The 15,633-nt window shown below is 41.5% G+C and overlaps 1 non-coding gene across 1 annotated transcript; it reads left to right on the plus strand.

Moving 5' to 3' along the window:
* The first annotated feature begins 15,145 nt into the window (after positions 1-15,145).
* LOC112718576 (small nucleolar RNA R71) lies at positions 15,146-15,253 on the plus strand. Its single transcript, XR_003160909.1, has one exon. It is a non-coding gene; the product is annotated as a small nucleolar RNA R71 (small nucleolar RNA).
* The last annotated feature ends 380 nt before the right edge of the window (positions 15,254-15,633 follow it).

Below are 15,633 nucleotides of genomic sequence, written 5' to 3' on the forward strand. Positions count from 1 at the left end.
ACATTGCAGCACCTTTGTTGCGGTTCTTTCTCCTCCAAAATGACCTCCATAGCTAGAACCATGGCAATTCCACAAGACCTCTCGTCCCTCTTCTTCTGAAACGCACCTCCTAAGGATTCCATCTGAGTACTTCTTGAAGAGATATGGCTCATCTCAAATGAAATATTTAGCATCATTGATGAGTTTTCTTCTTTGATGTTTGCTGATTCCAGGAGGCAAGTTACCAGCTGCCTTAAAATTGGCAATATCTACAAACCAGGGTGCCTTATGAACCAACATTAATTCCTTATCTGGAAAAAACTCATTCACACCTGTATCATATGTAGCACCTTTCTCACAAGGGATCCTGGATAGATGATCTGCTACCTTGTTCTCCACGCCCTTTTTGTCTCTAATCTCAATATTAAATTCCTGCAATAATAAGATCCATCTGATTAGTCTTGGTTTTGATTCCTGTTTGAAAAATAAATATTTAAGTGCTATATGATCAGTGAAAATAATCACTTTAGAAACAATGAGGTACGATCTAAATTTGTCAAATGCAAAACCTATTGCCAGAAACTCCTTTTCGGTAGTGGTATAATTTTGTTGAGTGTCATTGAGGACCTTGCTGGCATAGTATATGACATGCACCAAATTATCTTTCCTCTGTCCTAACACTGCCCCAACTATCAAATCAGATGCATCACACATCAGTTCAAATGGCAAGTTCCAATTAGGTGGGGGTGATGATAGGAGCTGAGGACAGCTTCTTTTTCAAGTTTTCAAATGCGAGCATGCGCTTCTCATCAAAGATAAATGGTGTATCAGACATAAGGAGATTGCTTAAGGGCTTGGCTATCTTTGAAAAATCTTTAATAAATCTTCTGTAGAAGCCAGTATGCCCCAAAAAGCTCCTAATTTCCTTGACATCACTCGGTGGAGGTAATTTTTCAATTAGCTCTACCTTAGCTCTGTCTACCTCAATGCCTTGGTTAGAAACTTTATGGCTAAGGACTATTTCGTCTCTCACCATAAAGTGGCATTTTTCCCAATTCAAGACCAAATTGGTCTCTTGACATCTTTTTAATACCAAGGAAAGATGATTTAGGCAATTAGGAAAGGAATCTCCGAATACTGAAAAGTTATCCATGAAGACTTCAATGAACTTCTCTATCATATCCGAGAAGATAGAAAGCATGCAGCGTTGAAAGGTTGCAGGTGCATTACATAACCCAAATTGCATGCGTCTGTAGGCAAACACCCCATATGGGCAAGTAAATGATGTTTTCTCCTGGTCTCTTGGATCAACCACTATTTGGTTATATCCTGAATAACCATCTAGAAAATAATAATATGCGTGTCCTGCAAGTCTTTCCAACATCTGGTCCATGAAGGGAAGTGGGAAGTGATCTTTTCTTGTGGCTTCATTGAGTTTTCTGTAATCAATACACATCCTCCATCCTGTGACAGTTCTTATAGGGATTAGCTCATTCCTTTCATTGGTTACCACAGTGATTCCTCCTTTCTTGGGTACCACTTGGACGGGACTGACCCATGGGCTATCCGAAATTGGGTAGATTACTCCTCCCTGCCACAGCTTCATGACTTCCTTCTACACCACCTCCTTCATAACTGGATTCAGCCTCCTTTGGGGTTGAATGGACGGTTTGGCATCATCCTCCAATAATATCTTATGCATGCATATGGCCGAACTGATTCCTTTCAAGACAGCAAGTGTCCATCCAATGGTATCCGTATGCTTTTGTAAGACTTGAAGTAATTCCTTCTCTTGTTCTTGGCTGAGGGCTGAGTTTATGATCACTTGATAGCTTTCATTCTCTCCTAAATATGCATACTTGAGAGTGGGCGGCAGTGCCTTTAGTTTAAGTTTGGGTGCTTCTTTTCTTTCATCCTTCTCCTCTAGTGTGCTCTGAACATGAAGTTTAGCTGTTGCAGCCTCTTCGCTTGATGCTGATTCCTCCTCTTCTGTTCACTCCTCAGGTTCTTCTTCTTCGAAAATCTCTTGCACTACAGAATCCACTGAGTCCAACCTCATACATTCTCCCAATGAGTTTTGTGGGTAAATCATGGCTTTGAACACATTGAATATCATATTCTCCTCATGTAGTCTAAGGACAAGTTCACCCTTTTGGACATCAATGATGGCTCTAGTAGTGGCTATGAATGGCCTTCCTAAGATGATAGAGGTCTTGGCTCCTTCCTCCATATCCAACACTACAAAGTCTGCTAGAAAGATAAAGTCTCCTACCTTCACCAACAAGTCTTCTACTATTCTGTGAGGAAACTTGAATGATCAGTCTGCCAGTTGCAAGGCCATTCTTGTTGGCTTGGCCTCCTCAATCCACATTTTCCTCATCATTGCTAAGGACATCAGATTTATGCTAGCTCCTAAATCACATAAAGTCTTTTCCACTATGATTTCTCCTATGATACAAGGAATTTGGAAGCTCCCAGGATACTTCAATTTCTGGGGCAACTTGTGCTGGATGATGGCACTGCATTCTTTGGTGAGTACCACAGTCTCGTTATTCTTCCAACTTCTCTTCTTGGTCATCAACTCCTTCAAGAACTTGGCATAGAGCGGTATTTGCTCTATTGCTTCAACAAAGGGTATGTTAATCTGTAGTTTCTTGAAGATTTCTAAGAATCTTGAGAATTGGCTGTCCTCTCCCTTCTTCTTCAATTGCTAAGCGTATGAGGCTTTTGGAAAGTATGGCTTCAGCACTTCTCCCTCTTGATGTGAATTGGGAGTGGAGACTTGAACTTCCTTCTGTCCCTTTTCTTTTTCATTCGAGTTCTTCTCTTGTGGTTTCTTGTAGGTCTCCTTCAATTCCTTCCCATTTCTAAGGGTGATAACCTGACACTCTTCCCTTGGAGTTAAATTAGTGTTGCTGTGAATGTTGTGGCCAGGGGCTTGCTTGAATAAGTAGCCAATTTGTATTTCAAGTTTCTTGATGGCAGCATCTTGATTCTGCATATTGGATCACACTTCTTCCCGAAATGCTTTACTGTCTTGGACTTCCTTATATATACCTTCAAGTAGAGTCTCAATTTTGGAGAGTCTATCTTCGGTTGGTGATGGTGGGTTGAGGTTAGGAGGTTGAGAGTGGTCATGCTGGTTTTGATATGGATGTTGAGAAGGGTGATTAGGTGGGTGTTGATATGATCTCTGTGAGGAATGTTGGTGAATTGCATTGTTATTGGGATTGTGGTTGTGGCGTCTCTGGTCTTGGCTTTGGTCTTGTTGATTTCCTCACCCAAAATTAGGGTGGTTTCTCCAACCAGAATTATAAGTCTTGGAGTATGGATCATGGGTCTGTCTGGGTGAGTTTTCAACATAGTTGGCTTGTTCCTAGTCACCTTCTTCTCCTATATTCACTCATTCTTGAGCCGGTGATGAAGTGATGACTGCTGCAACTTGGTTCTCTTCCACCTTCTTGGTAATATCGGCTAACTGCTTGGTGATCATCTTATTTTGAGCCAGCAGTGCATCCATATGGTTCAGCTCCATCACTCCTCGAGTGTTACTCCTTTCAGAAGCATAGAAGTAATCATTCTCAGCTACAGTCTCAATGACATTTATGGCTTCTTCAATGGTTTTCTCTTGTTTAGAGAACCCCCTGATGAATGGTCTACGGCCTTCTTTGATTCGTAGGAAAGACCTTCATAGAAAATGTATAATTGAACCCATTCATTGAACATGTCCGGTGGGCACCTTCTTGTTAAGTCCTTAAATCTCTCCCATGCCTTATAGAGAGTTTCACCATCTTGTTGCCTGAAGGTTTGTACCTCAGCTCTCAACCTGTTGATTCTTTGAGGAGGGTATAATCTCGCCAAAAATTTATTCACCACTTCTTCCCAATTTGTTAAACTCTCCTTTGGAAAAGATTACAGCCATTTAGATGCTTTGTTACTAAGTGAAAAAGGGAACAAAAGCAGTCTATAGACATCCGGATGAACACCATTAGACTTCACATTGTAACATATTCTTAAGAAGGTGGTTAGATGTTAATTGCGGTCTTTTTGGGTACTTCCTCCGAATGAACAGTTGTTCCGAACAAGGGTGATGAGTTGGGGTTTTAATTCAAAGTTATTGGCATGCATGGTTGGCTTTTGGATACTACTTCCACAATTTCCTGGGTTTGGATTGATGTAAGAGCCTAGAACTCTTCTCTCTTGCCCAACATGATTCACATGGCCTTCTTTGGCATGGTTGTGAGCTTCTTCTTCATGGTTATTTCCCAAGTTCTCCTCCATGTTTGTTTCAAAATACTCCTCCTCTTCCTCAGTACCAACATCTCTTTTCCCTCTTGCTTCCCTCCTTAATCTAAGGAAGGTCCTCTCAGGTTCAGAATCAAAGGAAGTTGAAGCTCCGCTTCTTCTCCTTGTCATACAACTAACACAGCAAGAAATAAAATGAAGAGATTATTCTTGTTAGAGTGGTTGCTAGTATGAATGGTGCAATTTATCAAACAGTTAGTGGATTAGTGAGAAAAATTGTAAATAACAACAAAAGAAAAGAAAATGAAGAGGGGAGATGGGGGAGAGGAAGAAAATAACTGATACTGAAGGTAAATGACTTGGTAAAATAAACAAGCAAAAGAAAATGCTCAATCTAGTGATCTTCCAACTTAATCATTGTCGATACAAAATCAATCCCCGGTAACGGTTCCAAAAACTTGATGCACAAAAACTTGTCTCTCAACAAATTTCCCTTCGGCAAGTATACCAAATTGTCGTCAAGTAAAAACTCACAATAGAGTGAGGTCGAATCCCACAGGGATTGATTGGTCAAGCAACTTTAGTTGGAAAAATGTGCTAGTTGAGCTAAACAGAGTTTGAGTTGAGAATTGCAAAAAATTAAATGGCGAAAAAGTAAATTGCAGAAAGTAAATTGCAGAATCTTAAAGGGGGATTTGGGGAAATGAGCATAAAGATAAATGGCAGAAAGTAAAGAGAATAAGTAAGATCAGAAATGGGGGATTCATTGGGCTTAGGAGATGTTGCATTCTCCGGATCAAGTTCATTCTCATCTCTTCCTCAATCAACGCATTCATTGATCTCCTTGGCAATCTTAGATGATTGGATCCCAATTCCTTAGCAACCCAATCTCTCTAAGCCTTAACAATTGCCCAATTCCTTGATTTAATTTCTCATGGGAAGAGATGAAGTATGGTCACTGATTATACCACATGTATTTCCAAATCAAAGTGTTGGGAGGATTATATGTCACTATATCTGTCCAAACCCCAATTTGGTCCAACATGAGAAAGCATTTCTAGCATGATCTCCTCATTCCTTTTCCAAGGCTCAGAGGAGATCCAATTAAGGAGAGTTTCTTTTACAAGCAACTAACCAATTGAATTAAGATCGAAAGCTTTCTAGTAAATCAAGAGAAAAGAAAGAGGAAGAAGAATGAAAACTATAATTGATCCATCAAATTACAACAGAGCTCCCTAACCCAATGATAGGGGTTTAGTTGTTCATAGCTCTGGAAATGGAAAATGGTAGAGAAGAGTACATTCTACAACAAACTAGAAAGTACAGAAAAGTAAATATACAGAGTGTAGTTCTCCAAAATGCCTAGCTTCTCTCTAGTTCAAAACTACTCCTATATATACTACTCTTCTTGATCTTCTAGTCAGTTCTTCAAGTCTTGGATATGGGCCTTTGATCTTGAGTTGAAGTAGTTACAATCTTCAATGGGCTCAGCTTTGCTTGCAGAAAAAGTGTGAGTTAGGCATGGGTGGACGTTAGTGGTGTTAACATTAAGTGAAAATGTGGGTTCGAGAACGTTAGTGACGATCACCTTTTTCACTAACGTTCCAAATAAAAATGATCTACGTTAACTTCAACGTTAGTGGCACTAACGTGACCACTAACGTTGCCTCTTGGTCCTTCACAAATGTTATTGGCATTCACCTTTTTCAATAACGTTGCCTCTTGGTCCTTCGCAAACGTTATTGGAATTCACCTTTTCCAATAACATTGTTCTTTGCCTCTTTTCCCCACGTTAGTGATCGACGTTAGTATAACTAACGTGGCCCTTAACGTGGGCATGCCTAAGCTTCAGAGCGTTTGTGACATTTACCTTTGTCACTAACACTCCAAACGTCCCTCCTTCCCATGTTAGTGCCTCACGTTAATTGCATTAACGTGACCACTAACGTGGTGGTGATTGCCATCTCCAACGTTAGTGACAAAGGTGAGTGTCACTAACGTTGGCCTATCATGCTTAGCTCCACGTTACTCTTTACGTTAGTGGTCTTAACGTGACCACTAACGTGGGCACTATTGGCTTTGTCCAACGTTAGGGACAAAGGTGAGTGTCACTAATGTTGGCGATTGCTTCCTCCTCCCACGTTAGAGTTCACGTTAATTGGATCAACGTGACTCTTAACGTGGCTAAATGTGCCTTTTTGGAACGTTAGTGGTATTCATTTTTACCACTAACGTTGGAGCTCTCCTTCTCCTCTACGTTAGCTACCATGTTAATGTAATTAACGTGGCAACTAACGTGGGCTATGATGGCTTCGAAGGCGTTATTGGCAATCACTTTTTCCATTAATGCTATAAGCTTATTCCCATTCCACGTTAGTGGTCACATTAATTAGATTAACGTGGTTGCTAACGTGGCTCCTTCTTGCTTTCTTTGTCCTGAAATCAAGTAAATAAAGTACATCAAAGCTCTATTCCAAGGCATGAGATCATGCTTCATCCATTTTATCATTCAATTCCTGCCTAATTCTCATGAAATCATGTAAAGTTTGCAATGTTTACTTGAATCACGGTGTAAGTATATTTTTATCCAAAACTTGCTTATTTACTAAGAAAATGCATGAAACTACCCTAAAACAGTAAAGAAAAGGTCAGTGAAACTGACCAAGATGCCCTGGCATCACTTATACGGCTAGGTGATGAGCGGATAATTTGTACGTTTTTTGGCATTGTTTTTAGTATGTTTTTAGTATGATCTAGTTAGTTTTTAGTATATTTTTATTAGTTTTTAGTTAAAATTCACTTTTCTGGGCTTTACTATGAGTTTGTGTGTTTTTCTGTGATTTCAGGTATTTTCTGGCTGAAATTGAGGGACCTGAGCAAAAATCTGATTCAGAGACCAAAAAGGACTGCAGATGCTGTTGGATTCTGACCTCCCTGCACTCGAAGCGGATTTTCTGGAGCTACAAAAGCCCAATTGGCGCGCTCTCAACGGCGTTGGAAAGTAGACATCCTGGGCTTTCCAGCAATATATGATTGTCCATACTTTGCCCAAGATTTCATGGCCCAAACCGGCGTTCAAAGTCACCCTCAGAATTCCCAGCGTTAAACGCCGGAACTGGCACCAAAATGGGAGCTAAACGCCCAAACTGGCATAAAGGCTGGCGTTTAACTCCAAGAAGAGTCTCTACACGAAAATGCTTCAATGCTCAGCCCAAGCACACACCAAGTGGGCCCGGAAGTGGATTTTTATGTCATTTACTCATCTCTGTACACCCTAGGCTACTAGTTTTCTATAAGTAGGACCTTTTACTATTGTATTTAGAGATCTTTCAATCTTTGGATCTTTTGATAATGTTTTGATGATTGAACCCTCATTGGGAGGCTGGCCATTCGGCCATGCCTAGACCTTGTTCTTATGTATTTTCAATGGTGGAGTTTCTACACACCATAGATTAAGGTGTGGAGCTCTACTGTACCTCGAGTATTAATGCAATTACTATTGTTCTTCTATTCAATTCCGCTTGTTCTTGTTCTAAGATATCACTTGTTCTTCAACTTGATGAATGTGATGATCCGTGACACTCATCATCATTCTCACCTATGAACGTGTGACTGACAACCACCTCCGTTCTACCTTCGATTGGGTGAATATCTCTTGGATTCCTGATACACGATGCATGGTTGATCGCCTGACAACTGAGTGCTCGCCTGACAAACGAGCCAGCCATTCCGTGAGATCAGAGTCTTCGTGGTATAGGCTAGAACTGATGGCGGCATTCAAGAGAATCCGGAAGGTCTAACCTTGTCTGTGGTATTCTGAGTAGGATTCAATGATTGAATGACTGTGACGTGCTTCAAACTCCTGAAGGCGGGGCGTTAGTGACAGACGCAAAAGAATCACTGGATTCTATTCCGGCCTGATCGAGAACCGACAGATGGATAGCCGTGCCGTGACAGGGTGCGTTGAACATTTCCACTGAGAGGATGGGAGGTAGCCACTGACAACGGTGAAACCCTTGCTTAAGCTTGCCATGGAAAGGAGTAAGAAGGATTGGATGAAGACAGTAGAAAAGCAGAGAGACGGAAGGGATAGCATCTTCATACGCTTATCTGAAATTCCTACCAATGAATTACATAAGTATCTCTATCCTTATCTTTATGTTTTTATTCGTATATCACCCATATCCATTTGAGTTTGCCTGACTAAGATTTACAAGGTGACCATAGCTTGCTTCATACCAACAATCTCTGTGGGATCGACCCTTACTCGCGTAAGGTTTATTACTTGGACGACCCAGTACACTTGCTGGTTAGTTGTGCGAAGTTGTGTTTATGCCATGGTATTGAACACCAAGTTTTTGGTTTCATTACCGGGGATTATTTGATTTGTGAAAAGTATTGATCACAATTTCGTGCACCAAGTTTTTGGCGCCGTTGCCGGGGATTGTTGAGTTTGGACAACTGACGGTTCATCTTGTTGCTTAGATTAGGTATTTTTTTTTTCTTCAGAATTCTTGAAGATGAATTCTAGAGTTTCATGATGATTTGTTGAAGTCTGGCTGGCTGTGAAGCCATGTCTAATTTCATTGGACCGAGGTTTCAACTTATCATCACAAGAGCATGTTGATTTCTATCAATCTTGCTATTGGAGCAGTGATCTGCTAAGGCTTGGCTGGCCATTGGCCATGTCTAGTGTTTTGGACCGAAGCTTTCTGGTGCACGAAATTGCAATCACACTTTTGCAATCCCGCACAACTAACCAGCAAGTGCACTGGGTCGTCCAAGTAATACCTTACGTGAGTAAGGGTCGATCCCACGGAGATTATCGGCTTGAAACAAGCTATGGTTATCTTGTAAATCTTAGTCAGGATATCAGAAATTATCAGGATTGATTGTAAAAAGCAAAAGAACATGAATTAAGTACTTGTTTTGCAGTAATGGAGAATAGGTTGAGGTTTTGGAGACGCTCCATCTTCTGAATCTCTACTTTCCTACTGTCTTCTTCTTCAAGCACGCAAGGCTCCTTCCATGGCAAGCTGTATGCAAGGGTTTCACCGTTGTCAGTGGCTACCTCCCATCCTCTCAGTGGAAATGTTCAACGCACCCTGTCACGGTACGGCTATCCATCTGTCGGTTCTCAATCAGGCCGGAATAGAATCCAGTGATTCTTTTGCGTCTGTCACTAACGCCCCGCCCTCAGGAGTTTGAAGCACATTACAGTCATTCAATCATTGAATCCTACTCAGAATACCACAGACAAGGTTAGACCTTCCGGATTCTCTTGAATGCCGCCATCAGTTCTAGCCTATACCACGAAGACTCTGATCTCACGGAATGGCTGACTCGTTTGTCAGGCGAGCACTCGTTTGTCAGGCGATCAACCATGCATCGTGTATCAGGAATCCAAGAGATATTCACCCAATCGAAGGTAGAACGGAGGTGGTTGTCAGTCACACGTTCATAGGTGAGAATGATGATGAGTGTCACGGATCATCACATTCATCAAGTTGAAGAACAAGTGATATCTTAGAACAAGAACAAGCGGAATTGAATAGAAGAACAATAGTAATTGCATTAATACTCGAGGTACAGCAGAGCTCCACACCTTAATCTATGGTGTGTAGAAACTCCACCGTTGAAAATACAAAAGAACAAGAGTGATCATTGGTTTCGGCCCCAGAGACGGAACCAGAAGAACCAAGATGAAAATACAATAGTATAATGTCTTACTTATAGAAAACTAGTAGCCTAGGGTGTACAGAGATGAGTAAATGACATCAAAATCACCGTCTGGGCCCACTTGGTGTGTGCTTGGGCTGAGCAATGAAGCATTTTCATGTAGAGACTCTTCTTGGAGTTAAACGCCAGCTTTTGTGCCAGTTTGGGCGTTTAACTCCCATTTTGATGCCAGTTCCGGCGTTTAACGCTGGGATTTCTGAGGGTGACGTTGTACGCCGGTTTGGGCCATCAAATCTTGGGCAAAGTATGGACAATCATATATTGCTGGAAAGCCCGGGATGTCTACTTTCCAACGCCGTTGAGAGCGTGCCAATTGGGCTTCTGTAGCTCCAGAAAATCTGCTTTGAGTGCAGGGAGGTCAGAATCCAACAGCATCTGCAGTCCTTTTCAGTCTCTGAATCAGATTTTTGCTCAGGTCCCTCAATTTCAGCCAGAAAATACCTGAAATCACAGAAAAACACACAAACTCATAGTAAAGTCCAGAAAAGTGAATTTTAACTAAAAAATAATAAAAATATACTAAAAACTAACTAGATTATACTAAAAACATACTAAAAACAATGCCAAAAAGCGTACAAATTATCCGCTCATCACAACACCAAACTTAAATTGTTGCTTGTCCTCAAGCAACTGAAAATCAAATAAGATAAAAAGAATAGAATATCCAATGAATTCCAAAAACATCTATGAAGATCAGTATTAATTAGATGAGCGGGGCTTTTAGCTTTTTGCCTCTGAATAGTTTTGGCATCTCACTCTATCCTTTGAAATTCAGAATGATTGGCTTCTTTAGGAACTTAGAATCCAGATAGTGTTATTGATTCTCCTAGTTAAGTATGATGATTCTTGAACATAGCTACTTATTGAGTCTTGGCTGTGGCCCAAAGCACTCTGTCTTCCAGTATTACCACCGGATACATACATGCCACAGACACATAATTGGGTGAACCTTTTCAGATTGTGACTCAGCTTTGCTAGAGTCCCCAATTAGAGGTGTCCAGGGTTCTTAAGCACACTCTTATTGCCTTGGATCACAACTTTATTTCTCTTTTTCTCTTTTCTTTTTTCGTTTTCTCTTTTTTTTTTCATTGCTTTTTCTTGCTTCAAAAATCATTTTAACGATTTTTCAGATCCTCAGTAACATGTCTCCTTTTTCATCATTCTTTCAAGAGCCAACATTCATGAACCACAAATTCAAAAGATATATGCACTGTTTAAGCATACATTCAGAAAACAAAAATATTGCCACCACATCAAAATAATTAAACTGTTATAAAATTTAAAATTCATGCAATTCTTCTCTTTTTCAATTAAGAACATTTTTCATTCAAGAAAGGTGATGGATTCATAGGACATTCATAACTTTAAGGCATAGACACTAAGACACTAATGATCACAAGACTCAAACATGGACAAACATAAGCATTAATTTTCGAAAAACAGGAAAATAAAGAACAAGGAAATTAAAGAACGGGTCCACCTTAGTGATGGCGGCTCTTTCTTCCTCTTGAAGATCCTATGGAGTGCTTGAGCTCCTCAATATCTCTTCCTTGTCTTTGTTGCTCCTCTCTCATGATTCTTTGATCTTCTCTAATTTCATGGAGGATGATGGAGTGTTCTTGATGCTCCACCCTTAGTTGTCCCATGTTGGAACTCAATTCTCCTAGGGAGGTGTTTAGTTGCTCCCAATAGTTTTGTGGAGGAAAGTGCATCCCTTGAGGCATCTCAGGGATCTCATGATGAGTGGGGTCTCTTGTGTGCTCCATCCTCTTCTTAGTGATGGGCTTGTCCTCATCAATAGGGATGTCTCCCTCTATGTCAACTCCAACTGAATAACAGAGGTGACAAATGAGATGAGGAAAGGCTAACCTTGCCAAGGTAGAGGACTTGTCCGCCACCTTATAAAGCTCTTGAGCTATAACCTCATGAACTTCTATTCCTTCTCCAATCATGATGCTATGAATCATGATAGCCCGGTCTATGGTAACTTCGGACCGGTTGCTAGTGGGGATGATGGAGCGTTGGATAAACTCCAACCATCCTCTAGCCACGGGTCTGAGGTCATGCCTTCTCAGTTGAACCGGCTTCCCTCTTGAATCTCTCTTCCATTGGGCGCCCTCTTCACATATAACTGTGAGGACTTGGTCCAACCTTTGATCAAAGTTGACCCTTCTAGTGTAAGGATGTTCATCTCCTTGCATCATGGGCAAATTGAATGCCAACCTTACACTTTCCGGACTAAAATCCAAGTATTTCCCCCGAACCATAGTAAGATAATTCTTTGGATCCGGGTTCACACTTTGATCATGGTTCTTGGTGATCCATGCATTGGCATAGAACTCTTGAACCATCAAGATTCCGACTTGTTGAATGGGGTTGGTAAGGACTTCCCAACCTCTTCTTCGGATCTCATGTCGGATCTCCGGATATTCACTCTTTTTGAGTGAAAAAGGGACCTCGGGGATCACCTTCTTCAAGGCCACAACTTCATAGAAATGGTCTTGATGCACCCTTGAGATGAATCTCTCCATCTCCCATGACTCGGAGGTGGAAGCTTTTGCTTTCCCTTTCCTCTTTCTAGAGGTTTCTCCGGCCTTGGATGCCATAAATGGTTATGGAAAAACAAAAAGCAATGCTTTTACCACACCAAACTTAAAAGGTTTGCTCGTCCTCGAGCAAAATAAGAAAAGAGAGAGTAGAAGAAGAAGAAATGAAGGAGAGAAGAATGGCTTTTATTTTCGGCCAAGAAGGGGAGAAGTGGTGTGTATGTGGTGTGAAAATGAAGGAGTGAAGGAGGGTTTATATAGGAGAGGGGGAAGGGAGGGTTCGGTCATGTATGGGTGGGTTTGGGTGGGAAAGTGGTTTGAATTTGAATGGGGAGGTAGGTGGGGTAGGTGGGGTTTTATGAAGGATGGATGTGAGTGGTGAAGAGAAAGATGGGATTTGATAAGTGAAGGGCTTTTGGGGAAGCGGTGTTGAGGTGATTGGTGAATGGGTGAAGAAGAGAGAGAGTGGTGGGGTAGGTGGGGATCCTGTGGGGTCCACAGATCCAGAGGTGTCAAGGAAAAGAAATCCCTGCACCAAATGGCAAGCAAAATTGCGTTTTTAGCCATTTCTGGCGTTAAACGCCGGGCTGGTGCCCATTTCTGGCGTTTAATGCCAGCTCCTTGCCCTTTTCTGGCGTTTAACGCCAGTCTGGTGCCCCTTTCTGGCGTTAAACGCCCAAAATGGTGCCAGACTGGGCGTTAAACGCCCATCTGCTAGCCTGACTGGCGTTTAAACGCTAGCAGGTTCTTCCTCCAGGGTGTGCTGTTTTTCTTCCTGTTTTTCATTCTGTTTTTGCTTTTTTCATTGATTTTGTGACTTCTCATGATCATCAACCTACAAAAGACATAAAATAACAAAAGAAAATTGTTAATTATAAAACATTGGGTTGCCTCCCAACAAGCGCTTCTTTAATGTCATTAGCTTGACAGAGGACTCTCATGGAGCCTCAGAAATGCTCAGAGCTATGTTGGAACCTCCCAACACCAAACTTAGAGTTTGAATGTGGGGGTTCAACACCAAACTTAGAGTTTGGTTGTGGCCTCCCAACACCAAACTTAGAGTTTGACTGTGGGGGCTCTGTTTGGCTCTGTTTTGAGGGAAGCTCTTCATGCTTCCTCTCCATGATGACAGAGGGATATCCTTGAGCCTTAAACACCAAGGATTCTTCATTCACTTGAATGATCAACTCTCCTCTATCAACATCAATCACAGCCTTTGCTGTGGCTAGGAAGGGTCTGCCAAGGATGACGGATTCATCCATGCACTTCCCAGTCTCTAGGACTATGAAATCAGTAGGGATGTAATGGTCTTCAACCTTTACCAGAACATCCTCTACAAGTCCATGGGCTTATTTTCTTGAGTTGTCTGCCATCTCTAGTGAGATTTTTGCAGCTTGCACCTGAAAGATCCCTAGCTTCTCCATTACAGAGAGAGGCATGAGGTTTACACTTGACCCTAAGTCACACAAGGCCTTCTTGAAGGTCATGGTGCCTATGGTACAAGGTATTGAAAACTTCCCAGGATCCTGTCTCTTTTGAGGCAGTTTCTGTTTAGACAAGTCATCCAGTTCTTTGGTGAGCAAAGGGGGTTCATCCTCCCAAGTCTCATTTCCAAATAACTTGTTATTCAACTTCATGATTGCTCCAAGGTATTTAGCAACTTGCTCTTCAGTGACATACTCATCCTCTTCAGAGGAAGAATACTCATCAGAGCTCATGAATGGCAGAAGTAAGTCCAATGGAATCTCTATGGTCTCATTTTGAGCCTCAGATTCCCATGGTTCCTCATTGGGGAACTCATTGGAGGTCAGTGGACGTCCATTGAGGTCTTCCTCAGTGGCGTTCACTGCCTCTTCTTCCTCCCAAAATTCGGCCATGTTGATGGCCTTGCACTCTCCTTTTGGATTTTCTTCAGTATTGCTTGGAAGAGTACTAGGAGGGAGTTCAGTAATTTTCTTGCTCAGCTGACCCACTTGTCCCTCCAAATTTCTAATGGAGGACCTTGTTTCAGTCATGAAACTTTGAGTGGTTTTGATTAGATCAGAGACCATGGTTGCTAAGTCAGAGGTATTCTGCTTAGAACTCTCTGTCTGTTGCTGAGAATATGATGGAAAAGGCTTGTTATTTCTAAACCTGTTTCTTCCACCATTGTTATTGTTGAAACCTTGTTGAGGTCTCTGTTGATCCTTCCATGAAAAATTTGGATGATTTCTCCATGAAGGATTATAGGTGTTTCCATAGGGTTCTCCCATGTAATTCACCTCTTCCATTGAAGGATTCTCAGGATCATAAGCTTCTTCCTCAGATGAAGCTTCCTTAGTACTGCTTGGTGCATTTTGCATCCCAGACAGACTTTGAGAAATCATATTGACTTGTTGAGTCAATATTTTGTTCTGAGCCAATATGGCATTCAGAGTGTCAATTTCAAGAACTCCTTTCTTCTGACTAGTCCCATTGTTCACAGGATTTCTTTCAGAAGTGTACATGAATTGGTTATTTGCAACCGTTTCAATCAGCTCTTGAGCTTCTGTAGGCGTCTTCTTCAGATGAAGAAAGCCTCCAGCAGAGCTATCCAAAGACATCTTGGACAGTTCAGAGAGACCATCATAGAAAATACCTATGATGCTCCATTCAGAAAGCATGTCAGAGGGACACTTTCTGATTAATTGTTTGTATCTTTCCCAAGCTTCATAGAGGGATTCTCCTTCCTTCTGTCTAAAGTTTTGGACTTCCACTCTAAGCTTACTCAATTTTTGAGGTGGAAAGAACTTTGCCAAGAAGGCATTGACTAGCTTTTCCCAAAAGTCCAGGCTTTCTTTAGGTTGAGAGTCCAACCATGTTCTAGCTCTGTCTCTTACAGCAAAAGGGAATAGCATAAGTCTGTAGACCTCAGGGTCAACCCCATTAGTCTTGACAGTGTCACAGATTTGCAAGAACTCAGCTAAAAACTGATGAGGATCTTCCAATAGAAGTCCATGGAACTTGCAATTCTGTTGCATTAGAGAAACCAATTAAGGCTTAAGCTCAAAGTTGTTTGCTCCAATGGCAGGGATAGAGATGCTTCTCCCATAGAAGTCGGGAGTAGGTGCAGTAAAGTCACCCAGCACCTTCCTTGCATTGTTGT

The sequence above is a fragment of the Arachis hypogaea genome, chromosome 10 (assembly GCF_003086295.3).
Source record: "Arachis hypogaea cultivar Tifrunner chromosome 10, arahy.Tifrunner.gnm2.J5K5, whole genome shotgun sequence".
Lineage (NCBI taxonomy): Eukaryota > Viridiplantae > Streptophyta > Magnoliopsida > Fabales > Fabaceae > Arachis > Arachis hypogaea.